Consider the following 26,835-nt stretch of genomic DNA (forward strand, 5'->3'; position numbering starts at 1 on the left):
GTGTAAATTACATCTCTTCTTGCTGCCTTTGTCTCTCCAAGTTGAGGGAGCATTATCAAACCATTTATTTACACTGCAGGGTAGCATTACTCTTTGGAAGATCTCCAGCGGATGCTGCAATAAGCCCTTTAGGGGCAGCTTTACACAGTTCATGCTGCTTTCTTCTTAGTAGCATGGAGTCAGAAAAGGGGACCATGCACAGGCAGAGTTTTGTTATCCTCCATGAAAGAGCCTGAAAGATCTCTGAGTAGTCCTCTCTCCTCCAAGACACCCAAGAATGAAAGACCTAGTTGAATGAAATTGCCTGTTAATAATAGAATCATAGAATATCCTGACTTGGAAGGAACCCACAAGGATCATCGAAGTACAATTCCTGGCCCTGCACAGGACATCCCCATTCACACTGTGTGCCTGACAGTATTGTCTAAACACTTCCTGAACTCTGTCAGGCTTCATGCTGTGACTGATCCCTGAGGAGCCTGTTCCAGTGCTCAAACATTCTCCAGGTGAAAAATCTTTTCCTAATATCCAGCACAAATCTCCTTGACAGAGGTTCATAATGTTCCCTTGGTGTCCTATCCCTGAGCACCATAGAGTAGAAATCAGTGTCTGCCTCTCATGAATTCGTTGTAGAATGCCATGAGGTCTCTCCTCAGTCTCTTCTCCAGGCTGAACAGACCAGGTGACCTCAGACTTCTCATTTGGCTTCCACTCAATAGCCACATCTTCATAGCCCTCCTTTCAACACTGTCTAACAGCTCAATATCCTTCTTATATTGTGGCACCCAAAACTGCCCCCGGGACTTGAGGTGAGGTGGTCCCAGTGAGGAGCAGAGCAGGACAATCCCCTCCCTTGTCCAGCTGGCCATGCTGTGCCTGATGCACCCCAGGACATGGGTGGCCCTCCTGGCTGTGCAGGCACTGTTGACTCACATTCAAATTTCTGTTGACCAGGACCCCCAGGTCCCTTTCCATGGTGCTGCTCTCCAGTGTCTTGTTCCCCAGTCCGTCTGTACATCCAGGGTTGACCCATCCCAGGTGCAGAATATGGCATTTGTCTTTGTTCATGTGCTTGATGGTTGCCCAGTCCTCTAATTTGTCCAGGTCTCTCAGCAGGGCATCCATACCTTTGATGGACTCAGTGATTTCTCCCAATTTGCTGTAATTGGAAAACTTGTTTTAGTGTACTTTTGAGTCCTGTATTTAAGTGATTTATGAAGATGTTAATCACAGGGCCTAGGCTGGAGCCCTGCAGAACCCCACTAATGACAGGTCACCAGTCTGATGTGACCCCATTCACTGTGACCCTTTTTGCCCAACCTGTGAGCCAGTTGCTCACCCATCACATGATGTGTTTATCCAGCTGTGGGCTGCAAATTTTGTCCAGAAGGGTCCTGTGAGAGACAATGTGGAAAGCTTTACTGAAATCCAAAAGGATTACATCAACTGGCTTCCCTTGATCAGGTGGGTGGGTGGGTTACCTTGTCATAAGTGGAAATTAGATTTGTCAAGTAGGACTTTCCCCTCATGGAGCCATGCTGGCTGTGAACAATGACTGCATTGTCCTTCAGATAATCTTCTCCATAATTTTACTGATCACTGCAGAGACACCAACAGGCCTATAATTTCCAGGGTCATCTTTCTTGCTCTTCTTGAAAACTGGAATAAGTCCCTACCCGATCAGCTGGAACATAAAAGAATAGGAAAAAGGTTCTTGTTTTTTTAAGGTACTGTAAACAGGTGAAAATGCAGTCTCTGTTTTAATATACCATCTTAGCACTATAATCCTACTAGCATTATACAGTATACTTGAGTTACATAGAAACAGTCTAGTTAGTGTACTAAATACACTATTCAAGACGTAAGAGTTTGACACGTGGAGAACATACAGCCCCCATGTATGCCAAGAAAAAAATGTTGTTATTATACATAGAACTACAAGGAAATTTACATTATCAATGAGGCAATAGTATGTCATGTATTTCAGTTCATAAAATTGACATTTTTAATAAAAGGTGTTAGTTTAATTTAGAGCATAAGCAGAGAACCTAGGCAAATATTTTCCAATTCATTAGGCCCCAGGCCCATAGCCTGGAAATAAATTCTTCTGATGAGTCCTGTCACCACATTGTAATTCCAACACTGACATTTTCTGAAATTAAGCAGACCCATGCCACCCTTTGCTCTGCTGATGTAACTCCAAATATTTCACGTGGGTTTCCCAGGGCTGTGATGCTGCATAATAGTGGGAGCCATCTCACAGGATGCATATGGGGAATGGAAGGGGTGTTTTGCCCTGAGTAACTGGTTTAAGATTAAGTTATGAGCTCATGAATCAGGAAAACAAGCTATTTTCAGTTTGTCCTCTCTTCCAAGTAATCATCTTGATGCCCACTCACACAAGCATATTTGTTCTGCATTTGTAGGACTCTAACAAGAGCAGGGTTTTGAGGATCCAAATATAAGCTGTGGATGGTGCTACCCCAATGTAAGGAAGAGAAAAGAAGAAAGACCCAAGTCAGCGCTGCAGCGTCTGTGTTTTTGGTAGGGAGGAATTCTATCATGTGCGGCCTGTTGGAGGGGTTTCCCTACTTTATTGTGCCAACTGGCAAATCTCTTACTGAAACTTCTGTCAGTTTTCAGTATTACTACCAAAAATCAGTTGGCAGTTGTAATCCTTTTGTTTAGATAATTGCAATCCACTGTAGAACAAAAGATTTACATCATCTGCAAAAGTATCCGTTTGTAGAAAGTGCATGGAATTTTTTGTTATTGTTGACATTTCCTTTCAGCCATTCATATTTATAAAGGAGTAAAATCTCTTGGCACAGCTTGCCTGGTGATTGTATTCAGGATAGATATTTGGAAACAAATATTGCTAAGCTATAGCACTGTTGATATTGGTAGGTGAGGTTTTTCAGATTGTCTCATCAGATGTGAACTAGTCAGAGAGGTGAGCACATCCCTTTTGCATTTTCCCTCTTTTTATGAAACAGTCCATCATTAATTGTAGAACACTTAGTTTAGCATAAATTATGCAAAAAACAGTTCACTGACGGGAAATACTTGGAAAACATTTCCAAGTGGAAAAAGTGGATCACACCACTTAACAACAAAGATAAAAAAGTAGTTGTTTTTTGGGGTTTTTGTTTGGTTGGTTGGTTGGGGTTTTTTTGAGATCTGGCTAATAATTACACTGTGAATGATGTCTTTGTCCATCTCATAGATACAATATGGGCATGCTGGTGTTTGGGAAAATACCTTTGCTCTCCCAAGACCCCATTTGGAGTGCTGCATGCAACTCTAGGGTATCCAGCAAAAGAAAGACATGGACCTTTTAGAGAGAGTCCAGAGGAGGCCATGAATATGATCCGAGGGACCTATCCTGCAAAGACAGGCTGAGAGAGCTGGGGTTGTTCAGCCAGGAGAAGAGAAAGCATTGGGGAAGCCTTACTGGGGTATTTTCAATATTTAAAGGGGGCTTTTAAGAACATTTTTGCCAAGGCCTGTTAATGGCAGGACAATGGGCAATGGTTTTAAACAGAAAGAGGGAAGGTTTATTCTGTATATAAGGAATATTTTTTTTTTATTGTGAGGTTGGTGAGAAACTGGAAGAGGTTGCCCAGAGAAGTTGTGGATGACCCATCCTTGGAAGTGTTCAAGGCCTGGTTGGATGGGGCTTTAAGCAACCTGGTCAAGTAAGGTATCCCTGCCCATGACAGGGAGTTTGGAACTAGATGAATTTGAATGTCCCATCTGACCCAAACCATTCTAATAATTCAAATAATTTTGTCATTCTATAATTCTATGAAAATTAGAGTTTCCTTCCGTTTCTATCGGCAAGATATTGGGTCCAAAGGGAAATCCATGTGATCCAACACTGGACACAGCTGTCCTTTGTCCTGCAGCCCAACTTCCCTGGCCTCAATGTGAGTGCAGCCATCTTCTAGTGATTATTAGAGAAATGGTCCTAATTTGATATTGAGAGGAACTTTGAAGGGAAACAAGAAATCAAGATGCAACCAAAAAAGGTCCCTGGAGACTGAATTTGGAATTAATCTTCCAGAGGTTTATATTGTGTCTACAAAATTAGCACCATATACACAAATTTTTCAGTTACTGTGTTTTAACAAGTAAAAATATAAGAAGATTTTGCAAAAATTAGACAATTTAAGTATACATTTCATGTAATTCTCTCCTATGGTTAGGAAATGAAAGAAAGTTTATGTGTGAAAGTATTGTTTCACACTATCTTTTAATGAAAAAAACCTTGGATTTGGTTGCTGAACAAAATTTTCAGATTCAACAGTGCTAAGTACTATTCTCATACTTTTTTCTAAAGTGTTAAAAGCAAATATTGCACTTGAGGTAGATTTTTTCCTAAAGGTTTGTCACAAGAGCTTTTTAATTTGCTCCATTTCAGTGCCATGGTAACAGAGACATAAGATATCTGTGGATGTGGTATTTACTACCACACTACCACTGCTATGTTAAATAATATAATCCTCTTAAGTACTTCTTGCATAAATCTAGATAGCATTAAACATATAGATTCTCTAGAAAGTATTGAAAGTACAGTACATTATATCTAGAAAGTATTGAAAGTAGTCTTACATTAGGTAGCCCACAACAGAATACTGAATTTGACAGTGCTCAGCCTAATTTGAGTATTATTTACATTCTTTTGTTAAAGAAATAATTCACTATGTCTCCTGGTTATCAGAATTTTTATGTGGAATTGTAATGCTTGTCATAGATTCGCACTAAAATCAGTGAAAGTATGCAAATTCTTAAAGATCTGTACTTTAAAATATTAAAAAAATCTGAATTAAAATCTGAATCCTGTTCAGATTTATATACCCTAAAGCAGTGGAAGTCTTTTCACTGATACTAACAATAACTGGGTAGGAATATGAAGTGCAGTAGTAACCACATTTTTACCATAAGTGGTAAGTAGAAGACCCTATACTTGTCTTACATACTTATATTTTTCTGTTCTATTCCACTTTTTTTGCAAACAAGTTGGTGTAGCTGTGCTAATTTTTTATTTTTTTTTAATGGGAACAGTTTCAAGGGAGGACATCTTTAATTGTTCCCTCTTAAAGCAGTAATAGGTACTTCCATCTTGAAGCAAGGAATGTCTGGTTTTTGTTGGTTGTATTTTTCTGTTCCCCAGATAACATAAAACCTCAAATATGCATAGGCATTATGTATAGTGATTAAGGTTTACATAGTAGAACACATAAGTTATATATTCAGTTTTGCCACAAAATATAAGTCCTTTTTTGCAAAGGAATGTCTGTATTTCCAGTCTGGTTGAAGAGCACATGATTTTCTGTAATTTGTTTTGGTGTGTATTTTTTAAGGGAAGCTTTTCTATATTCTAGTTTTAAATAGTTTCTGGGAGAAACTAATAGGGTGCTAGAAGGAAGTTTGTCTTATTCAGTAGCCAAAAATAAGCATAATTGGAAGTTTGTGGAAGGGCATCTTACTAGTCTGGGTCTTGATTCAGATTTGTAGTTGTTGATGTGGTGGTGTCTCCTGTTGCATCAGGCAAGTAGGTGGAATGGGGCAGGTGGTCCAGCTAATTGCGTTAGTGTTTATCATGTCTTGCATGGGGATTTTTACATCAAGGCACAGGATGAATGGATGATTAGAAGTTTGGCAAGAATGTTTTGTGGGAAGTAACCTAGGAGGAATATCACTATTATAAGCACAGCACAAAATATAAAGATAAGCAGAAGAGAGAGCTTACAATGGCAAAACACAGTTTGTATCAGCTTAAACTTCTGAACTCATAGTTTGGAGAAATTAGAGCAGTAGCTATTATCTGAGATCTACTTGGGTCACTGAAATCTTTTACTACAGTCTGTGTGCAGACAGAACTTCCATTTCTTTTCATCTAATTGACAATTGAGAGGAAATTTTGGTCTGCTGTCGGAACATTTAGCTTGCTGAATTGCGCTCACTGAGGTGATTTCCTAATACATGATGTGGTTGGTCATTTCAAATACCTTTAATCTCTGACTCTCACTACTAATTAAGAGGTGATTCTGTCATTTTGAAGATGAGCCTTCATCTTTAATAGATTTTGCATATTTCGTAGTAAATTCTCAGCTCTGATTTTATCTCTTTAGTCAAGCAGTATAGAGGGACCCAACCCAGATGTCTGCTAGAAATCTGAGGAATGCTACAGATGCTTTTAGGAATCTCCAGTTTAGCAAGATCTGGCAGAACTTAACTACAATCACCATCTCTCTCCTAGGTGCCAATGCATATGCCTCCCATAAGTCTCCACAATACATCTGCTTGTGCCACAGTTTGGCAGCACATATTCATTGCACAATTCCTGCTACCAATGTATTGTTTATTCATCCTTCTCATGGATGGTCAATGGCAGTTTTATGCAATGTATGTACATAAAGAAGAGCATTGCTTAGCTCAGACTTTTTTCCCCCGGAAGAACATTCCAATATATACTGAAAAAGAGCTTCAGTAGCAAGTCTTTCCTTTGTCAGGAAATCTCACATTGTGCTGCCATGAATGTTGGGGCTTTTTATATCTTTTTAGTTACCCATTACTTTACCTATTACCTATTATCTATTTACCTGTTACTTTTGGTGAGCATTCATATTCTGTTATTGTACACAGTAGAGTTTTAAACAGTGCATGCTGTCATTCTCAATATTTGTAAAAGCCTGCTTCTCAAGTAGTTCATCATTCAGTTTTGAGGTTACACGGGCAGAACATAAAGTATCATACAGCTGGGCCAAATATCATATCCATTGGACTGCTGGTTATTCCATATACTTAGGAAGTACATTGTATGTGTAATATCTAAATCTCTACTTTCTTCCTCTTTCATCTTTTTGCAGCCACCAATTCACCTCTTCTAGTTTTTGTTTTGATAAATTATTTCTATAATTTCTCTTCAAGACTTTAATGTGGACTTTTTTTTCCTTTTTGTAATTTCTTTTTCCCAGCTTTTTTCTTTTGACACAAATGCTTTATTTATAGCTACCTACTTCATTTCATATGATTTTAATGAAACCCATCTTGCACAGCTACACAGGAGTATACAGCATTTATGATATTTTGACTTACTGAGATCATGAGCAGTAATAGAGGTAGTAGAATTATCAATGACTCAATGTAAACAACTGGAAATAGGAGGAAAAAAGTGCAACAAACTGAACAACTGACTGCACTCCCCATCCCCTGTCCTTGACCTGAGCTTAAGGAGAGGCAGAGCTAATTCAAAATTGCAGTTGAACAAATAATCTGTGGAAGATAAAAGCAGTCCTTTGAAGTTATAAAATACAATTTATGCTCTCTTGTTTTCCTTTCTGGCTGTCTTGGAGGCAGTTCTCTCAGAAATGGCTAATCTGCATGTTTTGCTATATGTATTTCTGGCAGCTATGTTTTGCATAGTTATTTAAATGGAGAAAAAGGTTAACTGAGTAATCGAATGTAATAAAATTCTCCAGTGATAGTAAACACTAGGCCCAAACTGAGAGGGAGAATTGAGCTTAGAAAGCAGTTTTACACTGCTGGCATTAACATGTAGTCTTGAAAACACTGACTGGGCTCTGCTTCTCATATTCAGAGCAGGAGAAACAATGAAGCATAATGCTATCTGATGTAAAAATACTATACTCCAATTTAGTTTTGAGTAGTATGATCCTAGTGAACAGAAGTCAGGTCAGATCAATTTGAGACCAAAAATCATTTCACAAGCCCACCTCAAAATGTTAAAGCTGTTTTTGCCCTCACAAGGGTATTTTGAGGATTAATGTCCTGTCAGCACTTTGAAAATGTAAAGTGCTAAGTATATATTATTATAACCCTTTCCATTTATTACTTTTATTGATGGTCTCGTGGTTTCCATGACGCTATGTTGATTTGCACGGGATTTTCCTGCAGTGTGCATTTCATCTCATGAAGAATAAAAAAACAAATAGTTCTTTTTAGGCCTTGTGCCTTGTTGGATAATATCCAGTTACTGGGGGACTTGTTTATGACCCACTATCTCTGCTGTGAAAGCCTTACTGCAATACATTATGCAGCTGTTTGTTTTCAACTTTGTTTTCTCAACTGTATAAGCCTCTGCTGCTACCGAGACCCATGTGCTGCTCCTAACTGACTCCTAAGGGGTTCCTGAGTGAAAAGCAGACTTACCACCCACTGAACTTCTTTATTTTTTAGTAGTAGGTGCCTTTTTCTCATAGCTGCTCTGTTGTGTTCAAGGTGTGGGACTGAAGCCAGGCTTGTCAATCATTGGCAATCAGGGAATATCTTGCTTGTTGAAGTTCAGTCCAGTTTTTTCTGCCTCTTCTGGCATTGGCATTACAGCCAGACCTCCTGGTAGCCAAGCTTTTCTGAGGAAAATTCTGAAATTTATTTCAAAATTTTAGATTTACACTTTGGCTCTGCAACACGTCTGTCTAACTCCCAGCCAAGTCCCCAGGCGGCATTTACTTTTGGAGCAGTTTGCCTCCTCAGCTCTGCTTTCCTGCAGACTTCAGGGATCAAGTTAGGCCAAGAAAAGCCAAAAGCATATGAACCATGTGTGCCTTTTGCTTCCTCTTCTATTGAGACTCTCAGCATGGAGGTTGGCCCTGATCTGTCAACAGTGTTCCCTCAGCTGACAGCCTCAACCAGGTGGGTTTTCCTTGGCCCTCATCTCCCCTTAAGACATAAAGAGCTGTGGAAGCCACAGCTGCAGGTCAGCCAGCCTGTCTCTTGCAAAAGGTCATGTGACAGGGCAAAAGTGCAGCAGGTTGTGCCCAAATGCATGGATGAATTGCCACACAATGCAGATACCAAAGCTATCCAAGTCTGTGCTCTTGTGACACAGCTGACATTTTTTAGGGCCTGTATCAACTGTTGTACCTTTAACTATATCTCTCTACATCTTTTTCTCCAGGGGTCCAGGGGGCTTGGGGGTGGAAAAAGCCAGAAGGTGTTGCAAAGAGCCTTGGAACTGCTACCGCTTGTAACCTTTCATGTCCCTTGCTGAATCATTTCACAGACTGACATCTCCAGGAGAAACACAGCTCCACTTTACTTCTTCTGTGAAATACACACAATAAACTTTTTATCACATAGAACAGTGGACTAATGTAGGTTGGAAGGGACCTCGGAGGGTCAACTCCGGCTCAAATCCAAGCTAGGGTCACTAGGTAATAATCAGCAGTGTGGAGCATGCAATATGGTTTCTTTTCCAGAAATCTATCCTGAATATTTTTCTAGAGCATTTTCTTAGCTTAGTCTTCCTCTCTTTTTCAATTTAGTGAGGGAATAGAGTGCAGAGAGAAGAGATAAGAGGATAAAGAATCTAATGATGCAATCAACAATGTTTTGTTTAGCACCTTTGTGGACTAGAGCAGACGTGATATTGAGGAGTAATATTGAAACAACAAAACCTCAAATCTGATGATTCCTCTAGACAGACAGCACTCCAATTCTGTCAAAGCAATTCCTTCTCTTAGTGAGATAAATTCCAGCTGTCCATGCTGGAGGAATATGTAATATATTCTAGCATCTTAGGATGTCGATTAAAAATAATCAGAGCCAAAGGCTTTAACTTTATCCAACAAAACTTAGAAGTTTTGTTCAAAGAACAAAACTTGTTCTTAGAACTTGTTCTTGTTCCTTGTTCTCTATGAGGAAGAACAGCCAAATTTTCCTGATTCACCTAAAAGATGCAATTAATGTATATAATGTGCCTAGTACCTTCTGTATATTCTTCTCAAGGCATTAACTGCAGACTGCTATGGTCTCATGCTCACAGTATTGGTCCAAAAATGCTGCCATATCTACTTGGAATAGCTTATCTCCCTTCTCTGTGTGCACTCCATATGACTGATGTGAAAAAAGAACAAAAGTCCAGACACTAAGGAAAAAAAATGCGCAAAAAGGAGCCTTTTTGACAGAATGTTTTTGGTATACAAAAGGAGTAGGAAGTTGTAACGCAATGACTGCTCAAGACACAATTTAAGATCTTTGGGCACTGCCCCTTCCACAGGCATTGAGTGTCCCATCATGGTGCTTTGAAGTGTCTGGCATTGTTCCCACCCAAGTCAGACAAGAACAATCAGCTTTATCTCTAAGAGGAACTGTCCTGCTTCCGGTGGAGATCTATCTCTGTGTGTGCTGTCTGCTGAGAGGAAAGAAAAACACTAAGACATATACAGAAGAATTGCATGCAGAGGTACCTTTCTTGCATAGCTTTGTGGGCTGGCAACTGACTTCTTTGGCTGTCAGAATAGTCAACAAGAAACATCATGCAACCCGTCTATATCTTGTGACCTCACAGATGAGTTGATAAATGATGTAAAGTTCAGAAAGTTCCTTGGTCTATGTGTTCACAGTCCCATGTTTTCCATTGTTCCTCAAGGTGATGCTGAAATAGTGAAGAAATTGAGAAGTGATGCTTGTTATGCCATGCTGTCGCTGAGGTTACAACTGTCATGTCAGATAAACAAAACAGATCTTTAATCTTAGAAGTTCCAAAGAAGAGAAAAGGACACATATTCTCTCTGGGACCAGTTAGGCTCAAAATAATGAGTAAATGAAATATTATTTCTCTGTTGATCTCAATTAAAAAAAAAAAAAAAAAAAAAAAGGAAAAATAAAGAAGTAGAAGATGTTGCAGAGTTTGAGTTTTTTGTTTTGATTTGTGTATACATTTAAGGCCATTGTATAACTAATATAACCTAACCAGTGGGATGAATTCTCCACTAATGCCAAAACAGAAGATTCAAATCTCTCTCAAAACCAGGAAATTATCTGCAACTTGGAACGTTAAAGATGAGATCCTTAGGAGATTGCTCACATGTATCAAATCCTGAAATGTAAAAAAGACAACATTTAACCTTATTTACTACCTAGAGTAAACCTTATAGAGGATAACTATATTTCATGTGCCATAAGAACACTTTCTCTTACAGGACTCTGATATCTACTGTTAATTCTGCACCTAATCTTCAGAATTGCAATAGTGTTCACTCTTAAGCTACTATTTCTTGAACTTACTGAAATATCCAACTACACTGTTTTACAACACTATGGGATTTGGGATCTGTTGTTCTAGATCCATGTCCCCCTACCTGTGATAAGCAGTCAGCTTATCACAGCTGGCCATCAACACGTTAAATGCTTCTGACAGCAGACAACCATCTCTTTTTTTTTTTTACAGTTTTTACAGCTTTGTATTTCTTGCCCAGAAAACTTTTCTTCTTTTCTCCTGAGAAATTTTAATAAATCTGCACTGCTTGGATAGCCATACATAAAAACTCTTTTCTACCCTTCTACATCTTTAGATGTGTGTGAGAATCCATTTGTTACTAAATCTACATCTGAATATGAAGAAGAAGAGGGATATTTATCCATACACATTTAAGTATTTTGTTCTTCTGGAAAATAAGATTCTAAAATCTAACTCTTCACTGGGAAGAATATAATCCTAAATAGAAATGAGTATTGATGTCCAAGGACTGAAGTTTTTCTTGGAGCAGAAGCCCTTCATGCTTTTTCCTCCTAGTGCTGAATTATATTTAACAAGATTGGTGGTCGGAGAAAATATGTCAGAGTTAGCCCTACTGTGCAGATTACATCAATTAGAGAGAATGTTGGGAGGCAGGGGATCCTCTGGTGTTAATGCCTTGAACAGTCAAATTTTGTGCCTATGAATCTAGCAGGTTGGAAAAACACCCCATGGATGGACTTTTATGTTGTGTTACCTGATTGCAATACATTTGCAGCTGACCAAAGATTAATTGTCCTCAATTCTTGTTTTTCAGAAAGGCCAAGACCACATTTATGTTGCCCAAAAATCACTCAGAATCAATCACTGTAACCATGTAAACCCTTTGAGTTTATTTCTGTAAAATATGTCTCTGCTAAATGTTAATAAAAGTATTCAGTCTGAAAAAGTTTGGCCACACACTGGACTTTCAATTAAATAGAAAGCTCTGAATGGGCCAAATATCTGTGTATTTTCAAGTTAGTGCAGTAGCTGAGGAGTGACTGTAGGTTTCTGTCTTACTCCTCACATATAGCGTAAAGCAAAGTAATAAATGGAAATCTGACTTTCTGCTTTATGGCTATGTAAAAGCATTGAAAGTGACATATGATGAATGTGAGGATGATTACAAAATCTTCATGTGTAATGCAACTTACTTGGCTGTTTCCTTTTCAAGGAAATCCAAGGAGGGCAGCTAGACTGTTAAATCTGGATTATAAAATAAATAGCATTAAAGGGAGAAGCTAACACTTGACATTATTTCTGCATTCACTATATTTTTCCAGTCTCTGGAGAATGATCAAATATCCTTCCAAATAATAAAATATTTAAAACAAAATAGCTTCAATATATATGCCTGTATATGCCAAGATAGGTCAAATGCTTTATGAAAGGGACGCAGAAGTTCACTGTATTTTTCCTTTTACTTTACACATTGGAACAGACCCAAGTTATAGTATCATAGAAATGGAAAAGACCTATTAAATGATGTGTTTCCTTGCCAGTGTAAGTGTACTTCCAGTGTACAGAACTTTCCATCTCAGGCTAATAGGCACCTACCCTGTCATTTGAGGACTCAATTCCACAGCATAATAAAATCAGTGTTGGAAATTTTCCCTACATCTCAGCCTAAAAATAGATTTGTTCTCTTGTATTGCCTTACACCTGTAAGCCAACCTTTTCTATGCTTGCTTCTTAAGAGTTCAACTATCAAACTCTTATAAATTGTTGTGATATATACTCCAAATCCTGTGAAGTCAAACAAGTGCAAAAGCAAAGTGGAAAATATGTTTTTAAGCTGAAATTCCAGACAAACTGTTTATATTTACTAGAGGTGAAATATCTTCCTCCTCTTTCACAAAATTTCACAGTTGTATCAGGTCAAAGCTCTTTGGACCTGTTCTTACCTTTCTCAATGTCTTCCTGAGCATTTAGATGACTCAGAGATAAGAAGGGCCATATCACTGATACAGTTCTACACTTGCAATAGTATCTCAAATTTGACTTTAGAAACTGCTCAAGAGGTGTTTCTTTCATAGAAGTCTGCTACCTCAATTAACATGAGCTCCACTTCAGCTGTTCATAGAAAGAGTTAACTTAGGAAGCAAAAGCCCTAGTGAGCATGTTGTGTGCTGAGCTGGAACAGGTTCCTCCATAACTCCATATAGTAAATGTAGTTTCATGGGCTTTATAACCTGTCTGTTAACTTGTGCCTTCAATCACTGCATTACTATTTCTTTTCTTACTTCTATTTTATTTGTTTCCCTTAAGCTCTTCATGGTAGGTAATGTGGACTGTATACAAATGGTGAAAAAAGACATTTGAAAGGTGCAAAGAAGGTAACAGGCAAACATTCTAAATGTTCATGTTGGAGAAGGGCTGTGTACTTAAGGGGGAAAAAAAAAGGCGCCACCACTGGTTTGCATGGGAATTTGTGGGTCGGCTGCCCATTGTTAAATTAAGTCCATCTATTCATTTTCAAGAGTATTCATTTTCACCATACTAGTTACCCTACTTTTTGCAGTGGATACAAGCCAGGTTGGGGATTTACAGCCTTCTATGGCTACTCTTGCCAACACAGAGATCTTGAGAAGGTTTTCAGTGTGCATGAAGAATCTTTAAAACAAAATTTGTTTGCTGTAGGCACTCACTGCTGCCTCTCTTTCCCTTTTTTCTCTCTGCCTCTCCACCACCTTAATTTGTCTGTGGACTTGGCTTCTTTGTTCTTTCATGACTAATATTACCATCTGTGACATTACATATCAAGATAGCAATGCAACATATTAAGTACAGGAAAACCCGGAATGTTTGAGCTCATCCAAGCATTTGTTGCTTAAAGCTCCAGCATTACTTGTAGCCACCTGAAGCATCCCAAAGTTTCTAAAAACACATTGCAATAAAACAGCAGGTTTCCATGTTGTTATTGAAATTGAGATATAAGACCTTATTGGAGCTGCCTTCTTGCAAACAATCTTGGCAACTTACTCGGTTTTATTTCTCACTAAAGGCTCATAAAAAGAGCTTTCTTTTTTATGGCCTTAGCCTAACTACCACCTAGGGCAGCTCATTTTGGGAACTCCCCAACTCACTTTTGTCAAGATCCTGTTCTTGTTGATCAAGTTCCTGCTCTACAATGGAAGCACCATTCCCAGCTTAGACCTATGACCACAGCCTATGGGAGCTATGCCTTCATGCAGCAGAAGCCCAGCGAACAGGCAGGACCACAAAAAAGTGCTTATCTCTGCCACCTTCTGCCCTTCCAAGGATGAGGAGGGGGCAGCAGGTGTGAAGAGAAATGTATCAAGTAAAAGAATCTTGAAATGGACTCTTCTCAAGATGCAAGCTCAAAATCAGAATGGAGGTCTCCTTCTCCTGCTTCTCATATAGTTCTAGACAGATCCACATCTTACTTACCTAATAGGGATTGCAGTAACCACTAAGATCTGATATTCTGAGACAGAGTTTTCCCTCCCATTGCTGATTTTTCAGACAATGAGTTGCTTCACTGTTTATCTCAGAACCTGTATTTATCTGCAGACATCAACCTGTCCAGTTTATCTCTGCATTAATAATTTTCCACTTCAAATTCTAATACCTTAATGTGGAATTCAATATTTAATAACTCTATGTTTCAGACTGTGTCTTATTTGCATTATTGCATTCTACATTTTAAAAGAAAAGAGCTATATCTATAGCACATAATAAAACAGTGAATTGTGAAGATCTTTGTAAGGTTAGGGGAGTTTCTTCATGTCCACATTAGAAGTCTGTTATCTCTTTTCTAATTTATCCAGATTGTCATTATCACAAGTGAGGTGATAGCAAGCTTCCTCCCCTTATCTGCTCCACCTTAGCACCCACAGCTCCTAAGAGCTGAGGAGTTCATGAATCTGCTTCTCATACTTCCATATACATGTGTGGGTATGTACATTATATCACATTTCTATACTTTTTAATTCCCCTGTATTTGGACATTTACAAGTCTTTCATATCTAAAATGACAAATAATCTAGTAGTTTCCTGATGAAAAAAAAACCCTAAACAGATAAATATAATTATTCTTTCTGTGTAAGTCAGAAATGAGAGCAGTATTTCACAAGAGAGATATAAAAAGCACTATGGTAATGTCACGAGATGGATTTGTTAATTTGATTTGGCATGATAGACTTAGAAAAATATGTAATGGTTGTATTATTCAGAGGAAGGAAAAGGTGAGCTGGAGAAAGGAGGAAACTGTAAGGGCAAAAAAAGGGGAATGACAGCTGAGAAAGAGAAAAAGTGTGCTTCAACAGAAATCCCCTCATCTTTTGCCCTTGGCCTGCAGGGCCAAAATATTTGCTAGTGGTGACGTCACCAGCCTGTGTTTTGTGTGGACACTGGGTCATTTATGACCACTGTGTTGACATGTTAGGTTGTATGTGATTTATCACTACTGTAGGGTAAATAATCTTCCTATGAACAGGAATTTAAGGATAACCAACATGCACATTAGATAAATGTGTGCAGACTCAAGAGTGCACAAGTAACACTATAGATGAAAATCTGTCTGCATAGAAATCAACAGAAGTGCAGGTGTTGCCCCAAGTGTGCATACATTTTTAGTCCATTGAACACATATGTTGAAATATGTGTGTCACTTACTGTAGTTCTCTGCACTACAGTGAGAGATACAGTGTGATACAGAAAGTGTATTCAATATTCATTTGTGTAAATTGTTCAGATCCTGCCCATTTCTGCAGCTGATGGTTTAAACACTAAGTGTTATGGAAATACTGATGGTATACATATAGATGACTGAATTAGACATATGGTTAACTTCTGATGTCCATCCCAAAACACCTCGGGGCCATAGTTAAAGTTGATAGTGGCTTCTGTTTGAGAGCTGTCTTTCTGGCTCGGGTCCATGGGACCCCAGTCAGCTGAGATCTTACCCAAGGAGGTGGGGCTGGGCACTTTCCTCAGTGGGGTGTAGAAAAATCTTCAGCAATGAACCAAATTTCTCACTGTCCCTCAGAAGTTTTTTATGCCACTGCTACCCCCTCCCTGTGGCTCCAAAACAGGGTTGATGAGGCACAGGAGACTTTCCCCTTGCTGTGGTCGCTCCTGGCCCCAGGCGCCCGTGGGGCGGCAGCAACCCCTGCGGAGATGGGGATGGGGAAGGCAGGTGTTGTTCCCACGGCCAGAGCCCAGCTCCCAGGGGGAAAAAGTGGGGGTCAGGAAGTTAGCAAAGGTCAGCCAAGTCCCGCTGGCTCTTCTTAATCCTCTTTTCCACCCACAGCCCCTTGAAACTCCCCTGATTTCTCCCAGTGCGGTGTCTGGGGGAGTTGCTCTACTGCTGCAGGATTCAATTTATTTTTCTCGCTTCCAAGCTATGCTTCTGCAGAGTCTCAAGTCAGTTTTGTTTCAGCTGGTGTCGAGCAACACACAGGAGAGATGCCGCTCTATTACACTAGTTTGTTTTTCTTTTCCTTCCTTTTTTTTAACCTTTTTTTTTTTTTACTATTTTGACAGGAAATCTTGCTCCTTTTTCTCTTGCATAAGTATGAAGTAACCCTGTAAAAACAAATATGATTACTTGTTGTTTACATGTGTAAAAATAAAAGGACAGTTTTGCTGATCAAGTTATGTCTGAAGACTAGAGTTGTATAAAGGATTTATTTATTTGTATTTTTATGCTAGCCAAACAACAACAACAAAAAAAAACATAAAAAAAATTCTTTTGGTCTACCCAGAATTAAAATTTGTCAGTTTTACTGCCAAACAGCAACATACAAATTTGAAAGAAATGTCATTCCAGGTCAGAAGACATTTCAAGTAGGCTTTTTAACATTGATTAAAGATAAATATAGGTAAATTTCAAAAGAAATCCTTAATATAAAATGAGAAGTGGAAAGTTTATGCTTGAAAACATCAATATGATTCTACTTGACATTTCAAAATGCTTCTTTTGATCGAAGAATTTCATTCTGCTGTAATAAAGATTTTTCCTTGTAAGGAAATTAGAGCAAGCTTTTTGAGATCAATGATGCTTCCTTACATAGAACTGGAAAGGTTAGAAAGTGGTTAACTAGCAACCTTTTTAGGTATATCTGGAAAATGTACTTTTTGGGTTTGGCTTTAAACAAAGCATCCAGGCACTAAATCAAAATTAAAATACATAGGCTATACTGTCTAGGGAAAGTTTTATCCAAACAAAATTTAAACAAATTTATGCATTTCACTTGGTTAAAAAAAATCAAATAAACAAATAATTTTGCACATATGTAATGGTCTCAAGATTTTGTAATTTCTCTTCTACTTTTAAAACAATAAAACCCAAATGTGGATAAAATCATCTCACTCTTCCCACTCAAAGTGAAGAACTTATTCCAAGTTCTTATGCAGAAAAAATGTGTTTCTTAGGAATTTATGATTAAAACGATATAGAATAAGGGTTTTAGTGCTCTAGTTAAGGAAAAATAAACAACTGCATTAGCTAATCTGAGTTCAAATAAACAGATGCATAAGCTGGGCTATCTCAAAGCAATACAGAACTGAACAGGGACCATTAACACTCAAAACACTTCATAACGTTCAGAGATTAACCTCTTCAAAGCAAAACGTGGCTAGGTCTTGCATTGTTGCACTGAGGGAGTGAGTAGTAACACTTCTATATAGTGGCAAGCTGTAACTGCATATTTGCTGAGCATGTATGCTGGTACACAGTGAGGCTCACATGAACTTAATTTGAAAGATGAAGAGAATAAAAAATGTGGTCTCATTTACTGTTTACCGCAGCCAGCAAAGCTGACCAGACACAGTGGTGTCCAATACGCTTTTGAGTCTTAGCAAAAAATTAAAATTTTCAGGAACGTTAACTTCCATGTGCCAGAAGAAAGCCCCTTTGAGATATTACCTAAATGTTGTAAGATGGTATTGAGCCTTGCTTATTCAGCGCTGTGTACAAATGATTGGTGTCTCATTAAAACAATTTCATGATTTTTAAAAATATCTTGGCTATCTGTGCAGCTGGGTTACAGATGAAAAGCACAAAATTTGTGCTTTGGTGTATTGTGGATTTTCAAACAGATCTCACCAGCTTCCAAGTCTACAGGCTATTTTAAAAAATCTCAAACCAACCAACCAATTAACCAGGAAAAAAAAAAAAAAAAGCCAAAAACAAAACAACACATAAAAACCCATGGCTAAAAAACCTAACAAACAAAAACCACAACCATTTGAACTAGGAAAAGACTGTTGTATGTAGGTCTCAGAACACACAAGAAATGAGGGCCTCATGCAATAGTGCTGATATCCTGATAGAAAATAAAAGACCTGCCTGTTACTGATATGAAATGAGTCTTGACTTTTCAGGCAAGAGAGAGCGGCAATTCTGACACCCTAGGGTTACCCAAATCTCATTTTCACCTGCCTGGGGACTCTACGTCACTACAGAACCTCACCTCTCACCTGCCAAAGTATTTTTCCAAGCACTGTTTTGCAAATGCTTTAGATTCAAAACAGCACAGATTTCTTTTTATGAATTTTTGATTCAATCAGACTTCTTCATACTTCTATAAAATAATTCAGAATCACTGTTTAGCTTTTAACATTTCTGTTTATTGAGGGAAAGGGGGGAATATTTACCACTTTTTGAGACACACCCAAATAAGATTTTTCTCCTCAGGAGTCCAGTCCAGGTTTTACATAGACTTCAGTACAAGCCAAGCTAGGATTTCGGTGTTTTAGCCAGCACTATGTCATTATACATATAGAAATGATCAATAAGGTTTCTAGTTGCAAAGGTCACTATTAAAACCTTTACAATTGCCATTTGCACATAATTAACGTTACCACACAGTTTACTGTATTCCCCACGCTATGAATGCCGCTGTAAAGATAATTAGGGAAAAGTTAGAATTGTAAAGATTTGAATTTGTGTATTCCTTAATACAGAGTCTCAATGCTATGACTTAAGGAACTCCCAATAACTGCAGAAGCTCCAGGGGACTTTGCATGGGAAAGGAAGAACAGTATTTCTTTTAAGAGCTTCTTAAAACTTTGTTCCACGTATGAAATCCTCTATAGTATGTACTATTATAACCTAAATAATCTGTACTATAATTCCAAATTTGCATATTTTAATTACTTCGTTCTCTTAGCGAAATGACTGTTTCTTCTGTTGGAAGAATTCCGCTTGGAAATTTCATTTTCAGCATTCAATAAAAATAGCTGTAAGAACTCCTGATGGGCTTGAGGTCAGAGCTTTTAAACAGGTTTCCACATTTGCCAGTTTTTACAGCCCATTTTGAAAATATGTGCAAGTGGCAAAGAAGCGCAGCTGTGCTGAAATGACAAACATGGTGTGGGATGCTTCAGACTGTGGATGACCTCTTCAAAACACAGGAATGAGTCTTGACTTCTCAGGCAATGGAGAGGAGCAATTCTGATACCACAGGGTCTTCCTGCATTGTTCTAGGTGGATACTTATGTTCTTCCAAAACATGGGTCCATGGAATGTTCACTTTTCAGTAGAAAGCCATAAGCTATTTCAGCTGAGATGTGGTATCTCTCTGTTACCCCACAGCCTGCAGTGCAGACAAGTCCAGAGTGTATTTGAGATGTATAAACATAACCACAATCCAAAGAGTTTCATTGTTCAATACAGTTTTGTGCTGTGTTTGGAAACGGAATTATAAATTCCTTTCCATAAAAGCACCCTAAGGGTAACAGATGCCTAAAATATACTGGCTCCATTATCAAGAAGTAGACTATCCAAGCTGAATACACAGCATCAGAGTTTACTGTTTTGCATATAATCTACATTCTTAACATTTTCCTGGAGTGTTGTTAGTTTGGGTTAGTAGGACTTACTGTACTCTGAGCGTTGAAAGATGAATAGGCCTATCAACCGAACGGCATAATAAATTTATTAGGCTGCACATGTCGTGCTCCACCTCTCTGTCGTTCCTCATCGTGTATAATGTAGCCTAATGCAATATGGCAGCTGTTAGCAGAAAAATGGTGCAGCAGCCATAAAAAAGTGATTTATGCCTAAGTACCAAAGCAGCTAATATTAAGAAGCTGGTGTTTGGGAGGGCAGCGAACAAGTGAAATGTGAAACACAGCATATATATATATTCATGAAACATAGGAAGCTGTGAAATGTTAGACTGACAGTGAAATTTTCCCTGGGTATCCACTGTAAGGTCAGATTAATAAAGGGGGTAATTGGTGGTGATGGTTGTGGATGTTCGGAGTTGCCCACATGTCACAGCTGCTTATGCTGGAGTATCAGAAGTATGTTAAATGCATCTCCTGACAGGAACCCAAAGATCCTTACTACCAAATGACATAAGAAAGGCTAATTTAAGGTGGCAGCTGACAGAAAGAAAAACATATCAAACAGGAAAGTTGTTCTTAGCAGCCATTATGTAGAGTGGAAACAGTGGGACGAGAGAAATAATGTGGGCCTCATTCCTCCGCTGCATTTTTCTACTGGTGTAAATCAACCAGTTTAAGACTGCAGTCACAGATTATGGATTTCTCGACAGATACTGAAACTGCATCAGAGAAAATTCTGTCTTTACAACTCTCCTAATGTGACTAAACATGATCATGTTATGTGTTGTCAGTTTTGCCACTGAACGATGTAACAGATTAATATAAGACACGGTGAACTATGGCTGTCACGTCAGATTAATCCTTGGTTTCTGTTCAATGTATTCTGTGTGTATATATACTGAAGACTCACATATGTCTATATGTATATACTCATGCTGCTGCTAAGTGTGATGTTTTTGGTTCAGTGGGTGGCACTCTTCCTTCTCAGTCAGTACTAAACTAGTTCTTCCTCCCATGGTGCTTAAAGCATAGTGGAATATGGTCGGGTCAAAGAGGTTAATAGCCCTACTTTTGTGAAAAGTGCCATGGAATCTCTCTTAGCAAGCAGTGAGAACCTCACATTAAATACCCTCTAAAAGAGAGCCTGTGACTTGCTCAGAGTTACAAACTGGGGTGTTGCTGTAATGCAGAAATAGGGGGAACCATGCTATGTACTTAAGTAACTGAGTTGTCCTGCCCCCACAGACATTTGCCAGATGCAGTGAAACTTTGCTTGTGTGGATCTACAAAATCATGCCAAAAGGTAGTATGGCTGGAAAATACTGGAGCTTTTCTTTGGCATTTTTTAAAAAATAAATATGAAAGAAGCTCTCACCTGGATGTGTGTAGTCATGTCGTAAATAATTTGGATGGAGATTTCTCAGACCCTTTGCTGTCATATTCTGGATTCAATAAGTTCTGAACAAGTTCAAGCAAGTGAAACCTGTGGCAAAATGGCCACATTTTGTGTTGTTGCTAGAGGCCTTGGCTTGGAGAAAATTCCAGTCCCTTTAGGAAAGGGCCATGGGATTCCTAGCTGCTATGCTTTAGATGTCCTAAAGTACTTTCTAGCCACTGGTTAACCAGGATAGAAATTATTCTAACAGAATGTTTTATGCTTTGAAGTTTTGATCATATCCATGGCCAAATGAAACAGCCAGGAGGACTCTATTTTGTGCAGCCCTGTTGCGCTCTTGCCCTTTGCAGCTCAGTGTGGCTAGAAACTTCACACTGGCAGTTATATGAGCTTTCTGGACAGCCACTGAAATTTAGCCATCAAAGTTTGTGTGGGTCCAGGACTAGGTACTGGTTTTGCAAATGCCAGCAGTGTCTTCATATTGTCCTAAAGAGGCTTATGTAACCACAGAGCATTTCTGTACCTAACTCCACAGAGACCCAGTAGGTCACTGCTAACACTGAACTTTTCAACTGTGATTCAAATCACATTGAGGTCCTCAAATAACCATTATCCAAGGGCATCAATCTTGTTGTCCTCTAACATAGTGATGGTGAGTTTCCTGAAGATGCAACTGCAAATGTGTCTTCTCTCCCCTTCTCAGTCTTTCTGTCCAGTACCAAGGAAACCCTCTTGTGTGTTCAGAAGAGCCCCAATCTCTGTTAGCCCATTGGTGTTGAATTCTGCCACAAGCCACTTCAAATATCAATCATCAATCATTTGGGATTCAAATACCAATCATCAATCCATGCTATCATCTTTTATTTTTTCAGCACTGATTTATGCCAGAGGAAGGGAGCATGCCCTGCATTGCTGTCACTAGAATTGACTGGCTTGCTGCAGCAACATGCCAAGGAACTCAAGCTGCCTCTGTACCCATGAGTGGCTTTCTCTTTGCCCTGTGCACCATGTGTAGGGAACCTGTAGCTACTAAACATGGCAAAATAGCTTAGGAACAATCCTAGCAAAAGGTGTACCTAGCGCAATAGGAATTCTTAGGAAAAGACTTGGGAAGGACAGCAAGATTCATCCCACTGTCTCTGGGATTGAGACACCTCTTAATTGTGTCTCTACACCATAACTGTTTTCACAACCTAGATGATTAAATTCTATTGTGAAATTACGGTACCGTACTATTAAACATAAATTTTTTCAGCAGTTTCTCTGCAATCTCTCTATTAGAGGATATGAAATAATATCTTTACATTTCTGGTTTTAAAAAAATCATAAACCCCTATGTTAGACAATACTGAAATAGTATTTCTATATTTATTATGTTGTTCAGTCATTACTTATCCCTTGAAAATTGTGATTGTTTCAGAAGTCCAAATTAGATGTTCAGCCTCAAGACTAATTCCAAGCACACAGCGATTTGTCAGATAATAACACCCCTGCGTTGGTATGGCCTGTTACCTGAATAGATTCCAAAAACTAAGTACAAACCATGTTAGAAATTACTTCAGCTGTCATTACTTTGTGGTATTCAAGGTGAAATGAGGTAATTTTTAAATAGTATGAAGTAAGATTGCATAATAATTTAGGTCAAAAAGTGAGTAACAAGTCATATAGCTGAGATGAGCAGAATATAGTGAGTGTAGAACTGCAAATACAAGGCATGCCTATCATAATTCTAGGTCCTATTAAACTATCCATTTCTTGAAGTCCGAGTAAGAAAAAAATGTTAACACTGCTTCCAGGAACTGTTCTTACAAAATTTGATAACAAAGGATGATTTGTATTTTTATGGGGACTGAGTGAAACATATTTAGAGATACAAGGTACAAGCAGTGTACAATTACTGGAAAGCTGAAGAGCTTTTCTCATGAGGTATAGTAGTTATTAAAACTGCAATAGAAAGAAGCAATTCCTGCCCACTACAGAAGGATCTCTTGCCCAGTTATAAAAGGCCGTGTGATACTGGAAGATAAAGCAATTCAGGCAAATTAAAGCATCTACTTTCTTGCCTTTCATTTTTGGAATGGGTGGCCAACACACATGGATCAAAGCAAAGGGCTTTGTGGCTGCAATCTCTAGCATTTGTCTTTTATACGCCAAATCACACAAAAGCATTCCAAACAAATTTTGCCAAATACTCCTAATCTTGAAGGATTATGATTAGGTTAACTTGTTATTCTATATAACTATTTTACTGACTCATCATTTTTATTATTTATATGTTGTATTTCAGCTTGGTCAAGTATGCTGTTGAAAAGAGTATGTTTCTATCTGAGTATGCTTTCTATCTTTCAGTGGCAACCTATGCTTTGGTTTTGTGTCCTTCCCCCTTTTCATGAATCACTAAAGAAATCCTTTGCTTTTTAACAACTACCTTTGTAGATTAAAGACTTCCTTTGATGGAAGCACCATAGCCATCTTGTTTGCAAGACAAGGAATGGGATCACATGTAGTTTTCCATCTAAACAAATAAATTTATATGCAGCTTTACTTTCAGATCAGAACTTCAAAAATCTGTCTTGTTCTGCTTGCCATATCTTAGAATACTTCTTTAACTTCCTGCCTATTCACTCTCTCACCTGACAAAATGCATAAAAGCATTTCCAGGATCAGTATTTTAAATAGCTTTACATGCTCCTTCCACCCCAGAGTTTTCCTCAAGAACACCCTGAACATCCTTGCAGTAATTCTAAATTAGGGAATTTATTCGACAGAACTGAGTTCCTGTGACTCTCTTCACATCAGCTGAAAGTACCTGAGCTTGGGTCAGACATCAGCTTTTCAAGAAGATCTCTGTTGTGCTTAGGTACCTTTTTGGCTTATGTAACTTTTCACTTTTTTGTATATTTTTTATTTTTTTCTTTGACTGTGTTCAAGTGTTCCATAATGAAGGATATTTCTGCTCGTTTATTCCAGAGCTTGTTGGTCAAACTGGACTACATCAGAAGTAATCGAAATGTAGTAACTCCAAATCTCTTCTGGTGTCTCTAAGATCAGGTCTGACTCACTTCTCCTATACCTAGTCTTTAAAATCAAATCTGTTCTTTTTCTCTTTAAAACTGTAATTTTATTCTGCTGTACTTTAAATTGTAGTATTACTTTGAAGAAAAAAAAATGACATTTCAGGCTTCTATATTTGTCTGACAGTTGTTTCTGTTGCAGAAGTGCTCATTTTATAAGTTAAAAAGCTGTCTTTCCTAATACTTTCCTAAAACTTAGACCAGAATGCACAGGGTGTTATGATTCGAGTTATTGACACACCATCTTGATATTCTGCAACCACTGTAGGCCATTTTACATTTTAAAGCCTCTGTTTGCTTGCACCACCCTGACTTCTTCAAATCATGCCCCTGGTAACACTGGCAGACCTTTTGCATTGCATAAGCATGTTACAGGTCTAAAGGATCATATTATGCAAGGCAAACATACACTTCAGTAAAAAAAAAAAAAAAAAAAAAAAAAAAAAAAAAAAAAAAAGGCAGCTCAGACTTCGGGTTTGAATGGCAGGAATCACAATTATTAATAACAGTAAAATTTCCTTTTTCTATCAGAAACAAATAAGGTTCTATTCAAGGTCATTCTTTGGGTGCCAGATTTAATGCATAGCACTTTCAGCACAGAGATCTGGCCACCACCAAATGAGTCAGGAAAGCCTTAATTTGCTCTCAGAGGAGAGTCTAAGAAAATTAGAACAGTACCTTTCAGTTTGGCAGAAGTGGTGGTGTGTTCAGCTGCTTTGTCAGGGAATATGCTGCTGAGGGTATACAGGCAGGAGTTGGCAGAGAAAGGGGTTAACTGAAAATTATTGATGTAGGACATTATAATGGCACCAAGCAAACTTCCACATCTCCTTGCAGTCAAAGGTCTGTCTTTCATTTTCTTTTATAAAATATCTCAACCCATTTAGCATTAAAAGTACAACTTCTGTCACATTGAGAGTGTGTTGTAACACAAAGGAACAAAAACTGGAAGTTGAGGGAAATTTTAAAAAACTGAAGAAACAAAGAAAAAAATGAAGACATGAAAGAGTTGTGTTTATTTTGGAAAATAAAATAAACCAAAACAAAAACACCATCTTTCCCTTCCCTCCTCGCCTTTTTAAAAATATACTTGAAAATGCAACGTTTGGAAAAATCTACACATGTCTAAATTTAGGGTCTGTGTTACTTTACTCTGCATTTCTTTATCACACTTTGCTCATCCATATATCATTTTGTAGAAAGTCTATGTGGCAGGCTGATGCATGTCTTACTTTATAAATATTTATTACCCACTGGTGTATTCCTATCTTTGAAGTTACAACCACTTCTCCTTTTCAGTCCATGTTCCATCCTTTTTCTTATTAAAAAAAGAATCTTGTCAAACAATTTTGTTTATGTGAAAATGCTGTGAAGACTAGTTTTGGTTTTAGCCTCATCTTTATTTTAGTTTGCCTTGCTTCCCCCCTCACTTTTCTTTTTAAAAAGCATAGGCCTGGAATAAGAATGTAAACAGCAGGATCTCAGCTGCTGTTGCATGAATGTAGCAAGGCAAACCTGGCCATTCATAGGCTCATATGCCCATGGATCTTTCTCCACAGGGACTCCTAATACTCCTCAAGTAAGGAGGACTTGAGCTTGAAGGGACTGGCCTTTGAAGAAAGTTCAGAGACAATCATCACAGGCTGTAGCTGCTCAAAAATGAGGATAACACAGTTTTGTGGTTTAACAGGAAGGGATCTTAAAAACATATTTAAAAACAAAAACAAAACCCAACCAACTAACCAAAAACAACAACACAACAACAACCAATAAAACAAAACAAACAAAAAACACCCAAACAAACAACAACAAAGACCAAAACCACACACCCCAAAAAAAATCCCCCCAAAAAACACCAAAAAACCCAGAAAACAAAAAAAAAAAAAAAAAAAAAAGAACAAAACAAAACAATCCCAAAACAGACAAAAAGGGCAACAAGAATCCAAAACCACCAAGTATTTGGCTGTGTCAGAAGGATAACCAAACTGTCTGGTTTGCTACAGCATGAGTGTATTCTTGCCTTGTTATGCAGAGTGAATTCTCTCTGTCTACACAGGATCACTGTATTCTTATAACCTGATCCACCATGTTATTCTACCAGAGAAAGTGTGGTAAAGGAAGTATTTTACGGTGCTGAAAGTAACATACCTAAGTGAGAATCAGCAAGTAGCTTTTCCAATCAGAAACATGATCACTTAAATTTATGTCTTATTTTTCTTCCCTATCTCTGTCCCTCAAAAAAAATTGCATGTGAAGAGTTTGAGTAAGCTGGACTCAGAGAGAGCAAAAGAGTGGCCTAATTGCTGTCTTGACCTACTTTTACCCCCAGACACTTAAAACCAGGGGTTAAATCTAGCTTCTTTTGCTCTGGGTAAACGCAAAGGAGAAATATTGACCAGATATCCTCAAGAGGTAAAAATCACACTAAATTTTACTGGCAAGCTATGAAAAATCAAGGAATTTTAGCAAATTATTTAGTACATCATAAAACACTTATCACAGCATAGACTTAGCCC

The 26,835-nt window shown here is 38.2% G+C and overlaps 1 protein-coding gene and 1 long non-coding RNA gene across 3 annotated transcripts in view; one reads left to right on the forward strand and one right to left on the reverse strand.

The window, feature by feature from the left end:
* The window catches only part of LOC147655768 (uncharacterized), a 204,427-nt gene that overhangs the window by 73,941 nt on the left and 103,651 nt on the right, over nucleotides 1-26,835 (forward strand). The window contains exon 6 of one of the 2 annotated variants that reach the window (XR_015274698.1): nucleotides 2,427-2,544. The exons of the other annotated variant lie outside the window; for it this stretch is intronic. The gene's annotated coding sequence lies outside the window, so the exon portion shown is untranslated. Of the gene's footprint in view, nucleotides 1-2,426; nucleotides 2,545-26,835 lie in introns of those variants that run through there. 2 annotated transcript variants of the gene reach the window in all.
* LOC147655769 (uncharacterized) lies at nucleotides 42-10,283 on the reverse strand. Its single transcript, XR_015274705.1, has 5 exons — nucleotides 10,218-10,283; nucleotides 8,179-8,390; nucleotides 1,482-1,684; nucleotides 934-1,159; nucleotides 42-286 (listed from the first exon to the last, which is right to left on the reverse strand). It is a non-coding gene; the product is annotated as an uncharacterized LOC147655769 (long non-coding RNA).

The sequence above is a fragment of the Cyanistes caeruleus genome, chromosome 1 (genome assembly GCF_971803275.1).
Source record: "Cyanistes caeruleus chromosome 1, bCyaCae1.hap1.1, whole genome shotgun sequence".
In the NCBI taxonomy this organism is placed as follows: Eukaryota; Metazoa; Chordata; class Aves; order Passeriformes; family Paridae; genus Cyanistes; species Cyanistes caeruleus.